This window comes from Lissotriton vulgaris, chromosome 2_1 (assembly GCF_964263255.1).
Source record: "Lissotriton vulgaris chromosome 2_1, aLisVul1.2, whole genome shotgun sequence".
NCBI classification, from domain to species: Eukaryota; Metazoa; Chordata; class Amphibia; order Caudata; family Salamandridae; genus Lissotriton; species Lissotriton vulgaris.
The window spans coordinates 791,299,673-791,317,763 of NC_141687.1; the positions used below are offsets into that span (position 1 = coordinate 791,299,673).

General features: G+C 43.7%; 3 non-coding genes across 3 annotated transcripts; all 3 read right to left on the reverse strand.

The window, feature by feature from the left end:
• Positions 1-15,254: 15,254 nt before the first annotated feature.
• Positions 15,255-15,322, reverse strand: LOC147731165 (small nucleolar RNA SNORD31). The gene has a single exon (XR_015308812.1). It is a non-coding gene; the product is annotated as a small nucleolar RNA SNORD31 (small nucleolar RNA).
• Positions 15,323-15,717: 395 nt separating this feature from the next.
• LOC147731166 (small nucleolar RNA SNORD22) lies at positions 15,718-15,832 on the reverse strand. Its single transcript, XR_015308815.1, has one exon. It is a non-coding gene; the product is annotated as a small nucleolar RNA SNORD22 (small nucleolar RNA).
• A 508-nt stretch (positions 15,833-16,340) lies between these two features.
• Positions 16,341-16,410, reverse strand: LOC147731167 (small nucleolar RNA SNORD30). The gene has a single exon (XR_015308816.1). It is a non-coding gene; the product is annotated as a small nucleolar RNA SNORD30 (small nucleolar RNA).
• Positions 16,411-18,091: the final 1,681 nt, after the last annotated feature.

Consider the following 18,091-nt stretch of genomic DNA (forward strand, 5'->3'; position numbering starts at 1 on the left):
ATTGGAAGGTGTGTTGCTTTTTTGTGCGTAGTGGGAGAAACGTGCTGTAATATGAAAGGGCCTTAGTGGTGTGGCCTAGTTGATATGGGTTATTTTATGTGTGGAAAGGTGTGCTGAGAGGTGGTGCGTTATGGAACTTTTTTGCCATTTATGATGAGGAATGTGGTGATCTGGAATGGGGACAATATGACAGACTCTAGTGTTGTATGGTCTGGTTTGCTGTTTGTTGAAGTGTGGTGGGGGTGTATGCTCTGTAAGGAGTTCCTGTGTGTGGTATGGTGTGATGGTTAATTTCTCTTTTTGCCCTGCTAAGCACACACTAGCCTCCCTGTTGCAAAGAAAGAATATACTCTCACAAGGTAAGCTGTCCAAACTGGATAGCTCCTCAATTGAAATCCAGTGCACTGTGCTGTACTCTGCATAAAACTATGACAAAACCTAAGGCTTTGAATAAATAAAGAAAATATTGTTTACCTGAAACCCAAAGACTCATGTTCTACATCCACTGTGGAACAATGTTTATAAAAGGCAGATGGGGGGGGTGTTAAGCGACATCCCAGTTTCAGCAGTGCCCCCTCATTGAATGTTGAATGGAAATGAAACTGGTGTCCCTCTATACTCAGTCAAGCATTATGATCACTGATGCCTATGCTAAAGCTTTTCTGGTTCAAACCTAAAAACAACACTAAGCCCAAGACTCCAAACTGAGCCAAGTTACCCGGTAGGGACAATTTAAAAAGCACTTGGAATTAATTAACTCTTCAGTGATTGTTACTATGTTTACTACCAGAAAATTACAAAGTATCTTACAGTACCAGGCAGGTCTTGTCCAACAGTCTGGTAGGGATGTAGTATAATACAGCAGGTTTGGCAACTGCTGTGGTGTTTTAGGACGAACATCCATTAAAAGTATACTAAACTGGGAGTAGCACAAAGCTTGGGGGAAACTAGATTTTGGGCCCCTTTGCAGTCAACGTTTCATGGTGTCTGCTAGTGCCCTGGACTTGCCCTTGGATCACAGTTGACCTTTTGGTCTATCAGGTTTAGAAAAGGGGCTAGTATTTCCAAACCCGCCATCTTAGGTGATTTTTCTGGCTCGTCCCAGGTTACTACATTGCTGTGTTTGTATCATAGAACTAGCCAGTCACGGTCAAGTGTTTAATACCCCGGGAATCCATGGTTCCTGGGAGCCCGGTTGGGTATTAAACCTGTCAAGGGAAGATCTGCCCCGGGAAGTTGTTTGGATCTTCCCACAAAGAAAGGTCACCAGTTTCCTCCAGCCAGACTGATTGATCTATTGATTAGTAAGGGTCAATCAGTAAGAGAAACAAAAACAGAAACCAGAATAGCCAGCTGGGTTCCCAGAAAAAAACGTGGGCACCAAGTCAACATGTTAAGATTTCTGGACTGGCTTGTGAAATAGAGGTCAGAGATAAGGGTTTAATTGAAAGTTGGAATAAGGATCACTGGCGAAACACAGAGGTTTGAGAATAGCTCTTTGCACCAGCGGGAGCTAGTGTAGAGGCCTTTGTGTTTCTGAATCTGAAGCCTTCCATGGTAGATTAACATCATTTATGCCGTAGTCTTCTCGGTTGATACCAGCTGACGTGCATTCACTCTTCGATTTCTTTTTTTTAATATATATTTTTATCAAGTGAGAGAACAGGGAAATAAACAATACAATCATCTTCTATCTCTCTCCCAAATTTTTTTTTAAATATCTCCCCGTGCTCATCCCTCCCCCTCCCTACCCCCAATCCTATACATTTCCAAGTGGGTTCTTTTTGTTACATTTTTAGTTATCTTAGTTCTACTAGTACAAAACAGAAAATTTGATAGGTCAAATAAAATCCCCATATCCAATACCACATCTTATACAAATGGCTTTTGTTTCCCGATTCCCTTTACCTAAAATGCATTTCCTTAGCAGCATCTTTGAGTTATCACATCACAGTCAGAGGCCCTCCATAAAGTGCATATGCATATCATGTCCACAACTTCCCGATCGCTCTACTAAAGTGCCAAAGAAGAAAAGTGCATACCTGGCCTATCTAAGCCAGCCAAAAAGTGCATGTGCACACATTATTAACTATGTTTAGCAGGCTGATAAATAAAGTATGTCATATCTAGAAGTACATAGTATTCTAAAATATGGAATAATGTACGTTTCCCATAGACACATTTTTAAACAAGATAACTCAGTTTTTCTAGTACAGTTAGCTTAGAGTGCTTTTTGCCACAGCACCTCCCAATTATCAGCTTGGCATTCAAATACTAAAAAAAAAGGATCTTCAACACCCAGCCAATACATACAAGGCCTATGTCCAACATAAAGTGCATGTGCATACATTGTAAACCATATTAGCAACCTGGTTATTACAGTGCAAAGTTTCAAAAAGTGCATACATGAAGTCTCTAAAAGCATTTAAATGTCTTGACCATATTTCTGATCTCGCAGTCGCCCAGTATTCTGGGGTATAGCATGACATGCTCTTCACTGTTGGAAATGACCCTTTTTGCAGGGTTATCCCCAAACTTTTTGCTTCTTCCTCCTATTTTTGCCTAACCTGTTTGTGTTGGTTTTAGGACTCTGGGCTCTTTACCACTGCTAATCAGTGCTAAAGTGCATATGTTCTCTGTGTAAATTGCGTTATGGGCACCGCCGCAAGTGTCTGTAAACAGAGCTCCAGTGGTTCTGGTGTCTGGTGGTGCTGCTCTTAAGTGGAGGGTGCAGAAGTCCAGATGGAGAGGTGAGAGGGGGATTTGTTCCCTAGTGGGAGAACCAGTGGGTCAGGGGGCAGCCAGAACGGCTGAGCCTCCTAGGAGTGACCATGGAAGCACCACTTCTATCTTGAGGGATCTTCGCGCACTGTCAGTGCGACAGGGATCGGGAGATCTGCACCAGGAAAACTGTCACACAACACAGGAGTCATGTGTTACCCTCAGGGGTGGCATGCGTGCTCCAGACAGGTGCTCAGCTGCAGGGTTTAGTCCCTGGGTTGGGAGGCCAGGTTCAGGTCCTGCCTGACATGGAGGGAAGGACGACTGTCAGCAGTGTCCTGACCGGTTTATTTTCTATTGGTACCACTCCAGGTGGGAGGGTACAGAACTCTGGAAGGGGGTGCAGAGGGAGGGAGTCCTTGCCTCTGACCCTGGTTCAACCCGAGGGTTTAGATCCTCAGGTGGTGGATCCGTTGCAGGGTCAAGGCCCTGAACTGGTGGAAGAATTGTGTAGGAGGTCTGGTTCCAGCGTCCTGACAGTTATTGGTTCTGAGGGTGCTTCTCTCGGGAGGAGAGTGCGGAACCCCAGAAGGAGAGGTAAGGGGAGGAGAACCTCGCCCGAGACCTCTGGTCAGCCTGAGGGTACAGACCCTGGATTGGAGGACCAGGTTTAGGGTGTCTCCCCTTACCTGGGGGAAGGGGCGACTGCTAACAGTGCCTTACCAGTTAGTCTTCTGAGGGTACCGCTCCAGGTGGGAGTGTACAGAGCACCATGGAGGAGGACCGGGTGTGGGAGAGCCCACCCCAGTCCCTTGTTCAGCCTTAGGGTACAGACCCTGGACTGGGGTACCAGTTGCAGGCTAACACCCCTGAACTGCTGGGTGAATTGTGCAGGACACCTGCCGCCGGCGCCCTGAAAATTCTGGAAGGGGGTACTGCTCCAGGTAGGAGGGTGCAGAGCCCCAGGGAGAAGGATAGGGTGTGGGGAGCCCATCCCCACCTCCTGTCCAGCCACAGCCGCACCACCGCACCGCGACCTTGGTCTCACCGATGACGCCGCCACTGAGCCACAGCTCGCATGTGACCTGTGGGCACCGCACTCCGCACCGTCTCGCTTCACGCCAAAGCTTTGGCACTGCAGGGAGCACTGCCGCACCGTGACCTTGGTCTCACCGATGACGCCTGTTGATGCTGCCACCGAGCCGCTGCTCACACCATGGCCTTCGAGCACTGCACGCCGCACCGCCTTGCTTCACAAGGACGCCTTGGCCTCCCTGACGTCGCTGCTCCATGCCGGGGTATAGCATAACATACTCTTCACATATCTAGGGTCAATTTAACATTGATCTCTTCAACCAGTACACCCAACTTACTGTATAATCTACCACAGCCATTTCTACTAATCAGAGTGCACTCAAATATAAAACATGATTGCCCCCTGCCTTGTAAGGCATATATGGCTTACCCATCCACTTGATCCCTCCAGTTGACAAAATACTGCCATAATGTTACTCTTTTCTTTTTGGCCTTATGTCTCCTTCACTCATAAGTAGCTTTCTCAAGGCTATATGTTCTCAGTAAGCGAGCTAGCCATTGATAAAATATTAATGGGTTAGCGTCCAGCAATGCTGATGCTATACAGATTCTATATTCTGCCATTGCTATACAGATAAAAGCCCCACCTTTGTGCTTAGCCAGGTCATTTACATCAAGCATAATTACCTGAGGGGTGACTTTCACCTGCAACAGCAACTTCTCCTGTAAGAACACCTCTATTTCTCCTATAAGGGGGACAAGCCTGCTGTAGGTGACAAACATATGCATTAAGTCTGCCTTATATAACGCGCACCATGGGCAAAATACTCCTTTCCCCTCCCCCCATTTGGCAATCCGATGTGGGGTATAATATAATTCAAAAAATGTTTTACAGAACTGTGCTTGAAGATTAGCAGGCATTAAAAACCCTAAGGTGTTTACAAAAGCCTCTTGAAAGTCTACATCTGATATTCCCAGCATCTCTTGCCTCTTTGATGAGCATTTACCCAAATCATCCTTCATATAGCTGTTTAGTAATATGTATAATAACCCAATCCTTGGTACCTCAGGTGGTCTTAATCCATCCACTAATTCACAACTCTCAAATTTCTCTTTCTCCTCCCTTTTTTAACAAAAAGTCCCTGACTTGTAAATATTTAAAGAATTCTCTATTAGTTAGATAACATTTTCATCTCACCTCTTCAAATGACATTAAACCATCTGCTGTGTAAAGGCATCCGACCTGGGTTATACCGGCCTTTATCCACTTCTCAAAGTAATGATCATTAAAAATATCAGAGAGGTATTTATTCTATACAAAGGGTGTGTAATAATTTAATTTCCCTAGACCTACCAAACGTCGCACAGAAGATCATACCCTAAAAGCTGTGTGTAGAGTCTTAAAGCATACTCTTTTGTAATATCTAAAATTGAGCTGGCGCCATAAGCACCCTCTTACATCATGGCCGTTTCTATGTACATAAGGGCAGCTATTACTAGATAACTCCATCCCAGGGCTCACATTAAAAAAATCGATATAATGTTTAATAGAGGCTGCCCACCAGTATAATTTAAGATTTGGTAAGGCCAAGCCACTACGCTCTCTAGGTAAGAATACATTTTTAATGGCTCCTCTAGGTCTAGAGTACACCTATATGAACTGTGCAAAGATGCTTTCACATTTTGTAAACCAGGAGTTCATAAAAATCAAGGAAATGGCTCTTAAAATGTATAAAACCTTAGGAAAACATACCATCTTAACTATATTTACTCTGCCGATCAATGTGAGGTGCAAATTATATATTCTTTTAAGTGCCTTTTTCATTTCCCGGCACAAGGCTCCAAATGTTCTTTAACTATCTCATTGAATTTAGCAGTTATCACCACCCCCAAATATGTGGTCATTTTGACAACTCTTTTATCCATACTTGGTGCAAATTCATTAACTACTATTTGTGTTTAGTCCCTATTTAGGGCATATCCAGACACTGAGCCGAATCTTTGGGCTTCCTTTTCAATTGCTGTCATTGCCGTCTCGGATTGTGAAGTGACTAGCGCGACGTCGTCAGCATAAGCCAACATCTTTTCTGTATGCTCAGTTTCAAATAGCGTGGGGATATCTGCTGAATTCTCCAAGTATTTAAAGAAAGGATCTATATAAATAGCGAATAATAACAAGGAGCAGGTGCACCCTTGGCGCGTACCTCTTGTTATTTTAAATTCTTCAGTCAGTCCCCCATTAACCCAAACTCTAGCCTCAGGATCTTTATACAGGACTTTCACTGCACAAATAAACTGTACCCCTATCCCTTTCCATTGCATAGAGGCCGAAAGAAACTGCCAGAAAACCCTATCAAGCACCTTTTCAGCATCTAAAAGAATTGCGGCCATAGGGTGTCCTGCCACGAGCTTCACGTCAAACAACGTAATGATCTTCCTAATATGCTCTATGGTACCTCTCCCTGGAATAAAGCGATGTTGGCTCTGGTAAACAATTTTATGAATCACTAGTGACAAGCGGGAGGCTAGAGTTTTGGAGTAGATCTTCACATCCCCATTGATAAGGGTTAGTGGCCGATAAGACCCTAACTCCTGCTAGGTTTTTTTGGGGGGAAAATGATAATCTTTCCCATAGCCCAAGAAGCCGGTGGGTTCATCCCCTCTGTAATTTGTAAAAACAAGATCTTCATAATTTCTTTTAGTTGTTCTTGAAAGACTTTATAACATTCAGTGGGGATCAAATCTGGTCCCGTCGCTTGCCCTCTCGGTAAACTAGCAAGGGCAGTTGCAATCTCATTCCATGCTTGTGGTTGATCTAGAAGGTCCCTCTCTTCTCTTGATAAGAGCACCTCAGCAGGCTGTTCCAGATACTTCTCCATCCGTCCTTCCTTCTGCATTTCCCCCCCTGATCTTCTGTATACAAAGTCCGATAAAAATTACAGAAAGCAGTTCGGATTTCACTTACATCTGACCTCAAACCTGCCATAGGATCTCTTATTGCCTTGATTTTGTTTCGAGTAACTTCTTGCCTTGTCCTAACCGCAAGAAGATGACCAACCCCTTCGCTGTACTCGTACATCCCCTCACGATGCACGGTTACTTTATCAGCAGCTTTTTTCAACAGTTTCTCCCCTATTGCAGCTTTGTTTATTGCAACCCCTAGGCAAGCATCCTCTATGCTTTCCTTCTGTTAAATGACCTTAATTAAATTGCCTTCCGCCTGTGCCAAACCGATTTGCAGAGAGTGAAGTTCCTCCTTTTCAGCTCTATTTTTCCTTATTGCATATTGCATTGTTTCCCCCTATCCCTGCTTTTAGTGTATCCCATACTATGTCAAAGCAGGCAGATCCAAGATTCCTACCCAGAAACTCCGGAATATATTTCTTCATGTACTCCACATAGGCCTCATCCAATAATAATGCTCTTTGGAATGGCCATGAAGAAAAGGATTTCCCCTGATCACTTCCTTCCTGTACCTCGAGTATCAGTGGGTTATGGTCTGAGAGGTATCTGGGGGCCTTTTCAATTGTACTTTTCTGGCTAATCATGTGCAAGACAAAACAATAATCAAGCCTCGCATGCTTCTGATGAGGCGCTGAGTAGTAGTTAACCTTGATTCTTAGGCCTTAATTTCACCCAGACTTTACATAATACATGCTCTTGACACATATTTCATAAAGCTTGATACACTTTAGGTTTCTTGCCTATATATAGTTCTCGCTGATCCCAGCCGCTGACAAGATTAATATTAAAATCCCTGCACACCACTATAGGCAATTGCCAGTGTGATAATTCATTTGACAACCATCCCAATAGGGCGGGATCATCCACGTTGCTACCATAGAGGGAGCATAGTGTAAACTTAAGAGAACCAGGGGCACTACAGCTAACGATAACCCAACGCCCGGTTGTGTTGACTTTAACTGAGGAAAAATGGATAGCTTTGTTGTGGGCCAAGATTGCTACCCCCTGAGTACGTGTGCCTTGAGTTGTTGCTCCTATTATACTATATCCTAAGTATTTTAAAAGATCTTTTTGGCTACCTTCTACATGAGTTTCTTGAAGGCACACTATATCGGATTAGTCCTTGAGATACTATTTGCCTCTTTTTTTATGTCATTCAGACCACATATATTGATCATTCCAATCCACATTGAGAAATTATTTTTTTTATCAGAATCCACCAAACCATCCCAGTGTAGCTTCCCATATCCAAAAACCCACTTCGAACCAACCCTGTCTACCCCCACCCCCGCATCAGTGCCCCCTGCTGCCCCTCACCCCCTCTGCCCACCCCCACCCCCATCAACTACATAGTCAATCAGGCACAGCCTGAGTGATGTGCGTCTAATAAACTGCCCCACCGTCCCCCCGTGTTATCACAACTTTTAGCTGTTAGCAACTTTTCAGCATTATTTTCCAGATTAGCCTCCTTGGTTATTCCCCCTCATATCTTCAAGGTTTCACCTCCTTTTTCCTTCCTTGTTATTTCATTCAAAAAAACATGTGCTAAAATCTCAGAAACAAACATACGAGAGGTTTATTTATATTTAACTTCCAGTCTGACTGGATTTTGTAAAAGAAACTCTGCCGCTACTTTTGAAATGGTTTGATTAACTGTCTTAGCCTCGACCGCCATTCAACTGTTGCGTGGGCAAAGTGCGGCTTGACAAAAAAAGAGACCTCATCATGCGATTTAGGAGAGTTAGGTTGGGCTTGGTCATACACAAGTTGTCGCAATAGGAAATTTCCCAAAAATACCAAAAAAGCCCTTGGTTGTTCTTGGGGTGTTTCTTCATCATTAAGGGGTACCCGTGGGCACATTGGATATCGCTGTCCCAGTCCAGCTTAACTTGTTCGGGGAAGGTATTCTTCAGCAGGTTGACAATGTATAATCTAGGATTACTGCCTTCCACCCCCTCCGGTACCCCTAAGAAGCGCAGGTTGTTTCTCCGCTGTCTATTTTCCTGTTCCTCAAGCTTGAGAATGACGTCCGACAGAGCTCCCCCTTTACCGGTATTCTGCTCTTTCATTGTCTCAATTTCCACCACGAGAGTCTCTTTCCTCATCTCAACCAACGTCAATCTTTCTGCAATGTCCCCACATTTCTTATTGATATTCTTAATTCCAGCTTGCACTTTTTTATTCGCCACTCTAGCTCTACGCCCATCCTTCCTCACTTCTTCTTGCATTTGCTGAATGGATCGGAATATTGTGGCTAGCGATGGTTCATTCTCTTGAGCATCCATCTCTACCGCTTTGGCCCTCTTTTGGTCCATCCGCCTGCTGCGCAGGCCGCGTGTCAGAATAGGCCCATTTTAGCTGTTTGCCCCAAGGCCATTTCTGGCTGTCTTTCGTTTTACTTCCCCCAGTGCTCTTCTTCCTCTGGGTAGTTTGCTGCTGGTTTCCTGAGGAAGAGCTGTCTGACTCCAAGAACCCCTCACTGCTGATAGTACCTTTCTTCCCTGAGGGATCTGACCCATCGGTTAAGGAGAAAAAACGCTCTTCTATTTCATCAGGCGATAGGTCCCCTGTCGTACCACATTTGTGAGGCCATCTCTTGCCAGGCTCTCATATTTTTCACGCTCGAAATTCTCCCTGCTTTGGGTCAATGTTTCACCCCTCAGTGTTGGCTCTTTGATCCCCTCTGCCTCCAGCAGTTTTTGGTTCCCTATTTCTTTTTAATTTTCCCCATCCTCTAGACTCTCTGAGCGGAGGGGTGACATTTCTGGGAGGGGACCAGTTTTTGTAGGGATTCTTTGGCCCCTAACCCCTCACAGGACAAACTTTCCTCTGTCCCTGGTGAGATAAGTGTTTGGGAAAATACTTTGTTCTTACTTGCGGTCTCTGCTGCAGAGAGATTTGTGAACATAGCCGTTAACGTGGGGTGCGCTGGGTCCTCCTCCAACTGCTTTGCCGGTTTCCCTGCTGGTTTTTTAGTCCCGGGCTCAATCCTTCCTCTGCCTCTGCCAGCGCGATGTTTCGTCACTATGGAGCTCCCATTAGCTCCACTCCCGTTGGAAGTCACCAGCGGAATGGGCCCGCCTCCTGTGGAGCCTGCAGCTCGGTTCTTCACCGTTTTGCTGCCCCACAATACCATAAACTTTCCGTGTGCCCGATGGCACTACTTACAGTGATTGCCTTTCGTTCCCCCGCCGCAGGAGCACAATGCTGTGAGACACCAAACAATTAGCAGCAGCAATAGCAGAGCGTTCACCACCCAGCTCGCCATGTCTGTCCTCTGGCTCGACAGGCCAACTAGCCGCTGGTCGCAGCATCGATCCATTCAGGAGAGACAGTAGGATCACTGCAGTCAAGCACACGCCATCTTGCCCCCGTATCCCATCACTCTTCGATTTCCAATAGGCCACTGGCAAAATCAGCTTTTGCTGTCCAAGTGTCCATTGGGGTTTTTGCACTCAGAGCATAATATGGGTGTTATTGGATATGATTTGCAAAGTTAACAAGCCAATAGGTCTGGTTTGCATTTCCAGGTATAATCCAGGCCTGTTGTATTTGCCAAAGCCACTCAAAATACTACATTTGTATTTCAGCAGCAACCTGATAGCTGGGGTAGGGGAGCTGCTGCCTGCCTGCCTGCTGCCATCATATCAATGGCCCGTTGCTAAATATGGGTGCTAAGGGCATCAAACCATAGGCATCCCTAGTATTTAATTTGTTTTGCTGTAAAATAAACCAATGTGTTGTGCAGTGAATAGGAATAAAACAGGTTGATTTTTGTACACAACAGGTGTCTGAGTTTACGAATTCCATGTGATATAAAGTGTGATGATTGACTTTACATTTCATATATTAAAATGTCCCTCGTGTATTCTAAAGGAAGCTCTTCCTAGAAGGTGGCAGGAAACATCCAAAAGGTTTTCTATCTTAATACTGTGCCACACATATTTCCAGTCTTTAATATTGTTACTGTAATATTGTGATGTCATTTATATTGTGGGATATTTTATCACAGGTCAGAATACCAATGTTTTCATTATTTTTAATATTGTATTTAATATCAAGTTTTTCAGTATTGTATATAATGTTACTTATGAAATGTTGTTTAAATGTATTTGTATGCAATTGATGGTATAGTTAATTAATTTAATTAATTATTATGTTCATTATTTTGATTGTCTGTTTTTTTGGAGCAGGTTATAGGGTTAGTCAAATATTTGGGTGGGAAGTGGTTTTAATCTTTTTATGTGTTAAGTTTTTTATGTTAGTTTGTAATTTTTGTTATTGAACTGTGCATATTTAATTTACCTTTATTACTCCATACATTGATTACAAATGTTTTTTGTTTGTTTAATTATCTGTTGTATTTATTTTGTTTAGTTTGGATCATTGGTTATTATTATTCTTTTATATTTTTGCATTTTTAATTTATTAGTTTAAAAAAGGGTAATAATAAGTTTTAAGTTTTAATGGTAAATACTAGCAAACAATAATACATGTGATATTACTTTAAAATCAATTTGATTTTTCTTTTTGTGGATACATTTGAAGTGGGAAATTAAATGTACTTCCCCATCTCAAAGTCCAACACCTCCCACCACCATCACCCTCCTTCCAAAGTCCAACACTTTTCATAATGTGATTAAGCTTGGGATGGGAATAGAAAGCCATATCTACCCGAATGTGGTTATGCTTGGAGTGGGAATAATAAATATAACCACCTGCCAAGTCCAACATGTTCCCCAATGTAGGTAGGTTTTGTATGTGAATAGTGAATATAGGTCCCCCAAAGTCCAAAAGGTCTCAATGTTGTTAAATTGGATTGGGAATAATAAATCTAGTACCCCCAAAGTAGAACACTTTCCCAATGTGGTTAAGATTGGCTTTTAAGTGGGAATAGTAAATCTACACCCTCCCCTCTCACAGCCCCCCTCACAGTCCAACACTTTTCCCAATGTGGTTACATTTTGAGTAGGAACAGTGCATCTAGACAGATAAATCAAAACACTTTCCCCAATGTGGCTAGGTCTGAAGTGGCAATAGTAAATCTAATACTCAAAAGCTCACCTCTTTGCCTACTGTGGTGAACTTTTGAGTGGGAATAGAACATTTAACTCCCGCCTTCCAAAGTCCAACCTTTTACTTACTTATTGTGCTGATGTTTGGAGTGTGAATGATAAATTTAGACCCCCAAATTTTCCCCGGTGAGGATAAGTTTAATGTGGGAATAGTAAAACTAACCCCCAAAAGCCCAACACTTTCCCCAATATGATGTGTATGGAGTTGGAATAGTAAATGTAATGCCTGCAAAGTCCAACTCTTTACAATGAAGATTTAATTTTAACTTTTGCAAAACGGTTCAGCACTTAAAAGAAAAAAACATGTTTTAGAAACAACAATGACCAAACAATCAATAGAAGAACCAACCAGTGAATCAGTGTTGAACTAAGTGAAGGATAAAGTACTTCATCAGCCATTCCAACAACAAAAACTACTTTTTTTTTGGAGAAAATGAGGATGATCTATGTGTATCAACGAACCTCTAAGAGCACAAGGCAGAGGACTTGACAGGGCAGGGAGAGAGGCAGAGGCCAAGTAATACAAAAAGAAACAAGCATTTGCAATGCAATAGGTCTCACATTTGTGAGAGTTTGAGCTATTGGCATTGTAAATGACAATGCCTTTAATTTATGTGTTTTGAAAACTCGCAAGTGGTGCATAAACACGCACTTTGCACTTATAGTCCTTGCTTACGAGAAGCAAGACTGGTAGTAAAGCAGGCCCAGTTACTGCCAGCCTTGCTTCTTGTAAGCAACGACAAATGTGAGACCTAGTGTATTGCAAACACTTGTTTATGTCCCATTTGGAAATGCAATAAAAGCCCCGAAAGCATGAGGATTCAGAAAAACCCACCCCTTTGCGCTCCTCTGAAGAATTTGTGGAAAGTGTGGAAGGGTGCTGGTGTTTCTTGTGGCACCTCATAGAAAAATGCCTATGGCTTCCTCTGTGAAGCAGCAGGAGAGGCTGAGAAACAGTTTACAAATTAAGTTCTAGAAAATAATACATAGACTACTGACCTAGTTGGGGTTAAAACAGTGTTGATTAACTACTGCTGTCCTTTTGTAGCCATTGGGTTAAGCAACTGTTATTACTGCAACAGAGTCAATTACCACAATGCAATTTATACAGGAAATTGAAGAACTGACAGCCTGCCTGCATCGAGTGCCCAACTATGTTGGCCTCTTTTAAAGAAGTTAACGGAACTTGTAACAACCCTTTCATGAGCCAAGCAACTCCTTTGAACAGGAACGGTTCGTGTGGTGTGTGTCGACTCAGCTAATCAGCCTAAATGGGCATTGGGAATGAGACAGACAGTCGATCAGTACTATGGGAGTGCCATCCCTAAATTCTGACCTATAGCTGCAATATAATTCAGATTGACTTCATAAGTAGTATTGTGGATATATTTATGAGCCAATGCAACTAGAAGGGGTAATTAGCCCCATAGCATATACTACGTCTGCAATTAATTTTACATGATGTTTACCTCTAAAGAGTAGAATAGTCAAAAAGGTAAAAGGCGAGCATGTAGTTATTCTAAAACTCACTGGAACCGACCCGGGTCGCTGACTAGATCTAGTGAGAGTGACTCAACGGGACTCTCAAAGCACCCCTGCACTTTCAAACCAAGATGCTTTGGGCAGTGGCTGGAACATGCACTGTGGATTACCCGTACCTGTTTATCTCTAAAGCCTCTGAATACACGAAACCAGACTTTTTATTTTGAAATTATGTAAACTGTACGACAAATAAGACAGACAAGCCAATATTAGCCATAGCAAATGTTCAGTTCTGTTCAGCACACCTCCATGTTAATTTCTGCTTTTGGCCTGGTGCCAGTTTTTCATATTACTTAGACATACGCACAGGGGCACTAGCACACCCAAAAAAAAACAATCGCTAACTAAGCACTGGTTAAGATGAAAAGCTAAAGAGTTTATGCTTTGCTGGAATTCTCTCTATGAGGTGCCCCAGACATGTGATTGCTCACAGCCATTTCCCATCATTGGAATAGGATGCAGGCGCGGTTCATACTTTCAAGGCACACGTCTCCGTGACTCGCACTCTGATGGAAGTGTATTTAAGTTGCATTGAGTAGAGTGCAATTATGTGGTGTGTTATTATGTGGCACTGAGTGGTATTATGTGAAGTGTATTTATGTTGCATTGAGTGGAGTGTAATTATTTGGTGTGAAATTATGTGGCACAGTGGTATTATGTGGAGTGTATTAATGTTGCATTGAATAGTGTAATTATGTGACGTGTAATTCTGTGCTACTAAGTGGTATTATGTGGAGTGTATTTGTGTTGCATTGAGTAGAGTGTAATTATGTGGTGTGTAATTATGTGGCACTGAGTGGTATTATGTGGAGTGTATTTATGTTGCATTGACTAGAGTGTAATTATGAGTCCTGTAATTATGTGGCACTGAGTGGTATTATGTGGAGTGTATGTTGCATCCAGTAGAGTGTAATTATGTGGCGTGTATTTCTGTGGCATTGATTGGTATTAAGATGTAAGGGTTAGCTTCTCAATCATTTGATAGTCATGGGTCCCCAAAAAACACACAAATTCTAGGACACATGTAGTTTGAGGGTTAGTATTTTTTTGAGTACCCACTTTTCCAACTATTTGTCTGAAGAAAGGGCAAACTTTACTCGACTAAGTCTTAAAATTGTGCATTTGAAGCTTTAGAGCTGCTAAGTGGTAGCACTCAAAAACCCGATCACTTTTACATGTCTGGGGCCTTACACCCAATTATGTAGCCCACTAGAGGTTTGATTGGACAAGGTTCATATTCGTTGGCCTAAATATTTTTACAACTAGGCTCTACAGTAATGTCGCTCTTCTGAACTATATCAGAAGTGCTCTGATTAGGTGCAAAATGTGCCAACTGACTGACCTGTACAATTGGCGTTATCTTTAAGACTTTAGGTTCTCATTTTATGATGATGGTTTAATTTTAAGCTTGTAAATTGTGTAAACTATGGTATGAAATGTATTAGTCTGTATATGATCTAAATTATACCAAAATAAAGGACTACAAGAACCTAAACCCGTCGACATGGGCTCCGGTGCGAACTATTTTAGGGGTACAAACAGGGGTTGTGCTGCACTGCTGTGGAGCTAGGGTGGTGACTGAAGCTTAGACGTACAAAGAATGGAGCCATCAAGAGATCTGGTAATGGCAATTTAGAAGACACGCCAACGTCAGCAGGATGGCTTTAAACTGCCTAAGAGCCAGCCTCCCTCCCCGAGGTAAAGGCGCATTGATTTGGAGTCACTTGTCCACATCTGCACCTCAGTGCCAATCGATGCAAGTAGCCCCTTACCCATTGCAGTTGTCGCCCTTTAAAAGAGAAGTACTTCTAAGTCCTGCTACGACGTAGGAGTTGAGGATTTTCCAAACACTGTAAGAAACAGGAGAAGGAGTTACAACCCACATCTCAGGGTTGCAGTAGATAACAGTACACTAGTTAGCTTCAGGAAGTACATATCAGTCACATAAATCAGACTGGGGCGGTAATGGGTTCATCACAAAGCTCACGGACAGGAAAATGATCAGTGTCCAGCACCTCAAAAGCCACCATCCCTTTGATCCCACTAGTATCACTACATCATGACATGTGCCTTACCCGTTGCTACTTATGAGTTAAGACTCCGCATCCCTGAACTGAATCCTGCAACAAAAAGCCTCAGTAAATGAATGTAGCAAAACAAGACCCCACTTCACCCAGACAACGACAGATCCCCACCCCACTCCCCCGTCACACTAATTTGCAGTCTTGTTCCCATCTCAGTGGCCATGAACCACACCTAAATCTGAAAGTACTTCACAAATAACCCGCAGTTTGGCTACATCATAAACACCAAGCACTACAACACTAAAGACTCTCAGCGGTACATGCTAGCTAAAGCTGAATTTTGACAGCTAAACCAAGTCTGTCAGACTGTTCCATCGGGAACAAGTTGTCCTCTTATCACACTGGTGGTGCCAATGGGTTCATCTTTGCAGGTTCTGGCACCTGAGACATGTGAGGATTTCATCATCTCGACTGGTCCCTGCCGTGCATGCAAGGCTAAGCATCGCACCCTCCTTCTGTAGTAGTCTATAGAGAATTAAGACGTTCTCACCTAAGCAACCCACCGGGAGCGGCTGCTCCTGTAAATCAAAAGGAAAGACTTTACAAAAAATCCTTCAAATGGGAGAGGCGAGGCAGGGAGAAGGGTCCCATCTAGTCAGGATAGCGACGAGAGTTATCACAGCCAAGGCTCAAGGTATAGTGGTTACAAGTTCATCATTCCAGATGTGACTGCAGGCACCCGGGAAAGGGCAGCATTCAGATTGAAGCCATGAGGCAGTTTAAATAGCTCGGGTGGGTGGGGGTGAAATGCGAGCTCTAGCATCTATTATATTACCTGCAAAGCAGTTCATCCCAGACTAGGATCAGGATACCGCTTTAATCTAGAAAACAAAAAACAGGCACATTTTAAACACTGCCCCTTTAACTCATCACCTGCATCATACAAACGGGCACACACACTACCAGAACCCCACACCCCAGCTGTCAGAAAAACCAGGTCTCATCAGAATTTCAGCCGAACGAGATTCCATGACCAAATCATCATATCAGTGCACATCTAAGACACCCACGGCGTGCCCCAGAATACATCTTACCCTGTGAGACTGCAAGACGTCTGTCAGCTGTGGAGACCTATCAGGAAAGCAATGAGCATGGTGAGGCAGTGTGCAGCTAAAGCAAGAACATTTCCCAGCCCCTCAGCGTTGTCTCAGTTGTTCGGTATGTTTCACAAGGAATCAAAGTGAGCTAGTGTACTCATCACAGACAGCGCTTGGGAATGTAACCTGCATCAGAGCAGTGTTCATCTAAACTAGGAAGGCTCCCTGTAGGGATCTTAACATTTCCCTACTCCTTTCCTGTGGAAGGCTAGGTCACAGAATATGCATGCTTTGTTATTAACCAAAAAAGCAGAAGCTCCACACGCTAGTGGCACTAATATCACAGCTACCTGGGGAGGTGGCGGCTATATAGGCTTCTACAACCTTTCCTTGTACTCAACACAGCTACAGAGATGCAGACCCTTCCCAACACTTCTAGAGCTGTAGTAATCCATACCTTGAAGGGAGTCCGCTTCAGCATCAGTACTGTACAGCCACCTACAAAGTAAAGACTGCATCAGTATCGGACTCATTAAGTAAACATTTGAAAAGGTGAGGGCAGTCAGATCAGGGCTTTGGTGACTTAGATGCCATGAGACCGAACTAGTCCAGCTAGTAATGGGTTAACCTATATCATCCTCTCAGACTACCGCAGCCAGCCTAGAAGTTATTTTAAAACGTAGTTTACCTTGCCATGCTTGCTTCCTGGCGAGTCAAGACGGATCTGAAAGAAAGACCCGCAGGTATAAGAGCAAAAATCCTGTCTCACCATCCTGACAGATGAGCACTTATCTTTTGAGTGTCCATTCATGGAGCGGGCGCCTGGAGAAATGACTGAAGGCGGGTCTGGCAGGACAAAGCCCTCTTAAAGCGGCAAGGCCCACTCAGCACAGGTAGCGGGCCCCACAAGCATAATTTTAGCCTGAAATCGGCCACGGCAGCAGCAAGAAAGGGTTTGATAGTGCCGATTGAAGTGAGGAGCACCAGAACAGCTGTTCCTTCTGCCACAGGAAGGCACAACAGCGGCGCCACATGGTGCTGGGTGCTCCCGCAAGGGAATCGCCAGACGTGCACGTGTTGCCATTGCAAGCAATGTTATGTTATGTTATGTTATGTTATGTTATATTGGTCTTTTATAGCGCACGGCTACTCCAAGGAGTGTCCCGGCGCTTTATTGTTACCCTGTAGCAGAAAACATAACAAGGAAAATAAAAGGACCAGAAATCAGAAGAAAAAACGTATCTAAAGAGTAAAAAGCCAAGTTTAAAGGCCCTTCCTGAAAGCCAACAGATTGGAGGTACTGCGGAGCGCCACGGGCAGAGTCTTCCAAAGCTGTGGCACCAACAACCTGAAAGACCGGCCCCCAATGCGTGCCCTTTTTACTCGAGGGACCACGGCAAGGAACAGAGACTCGGATCTCAGGGAACGGGCAGGACGGTAGAAGGCTAGCCTCTTTTGGAGATATTTCGCTCCAGAAGCGTGAAGAGCCTTATGGGCCAGGGTCAAGGCCTTAAAAACTATCCGCTTCCGGATAGGCAGCCAATGAAGTGACTGCAGGAGGCCAGAGGTTCTAACTCGCCCGTAGAGGCCAAAAATGGCCAGTGCTGCTGAATTCTGGACCACCTGCAAGAGA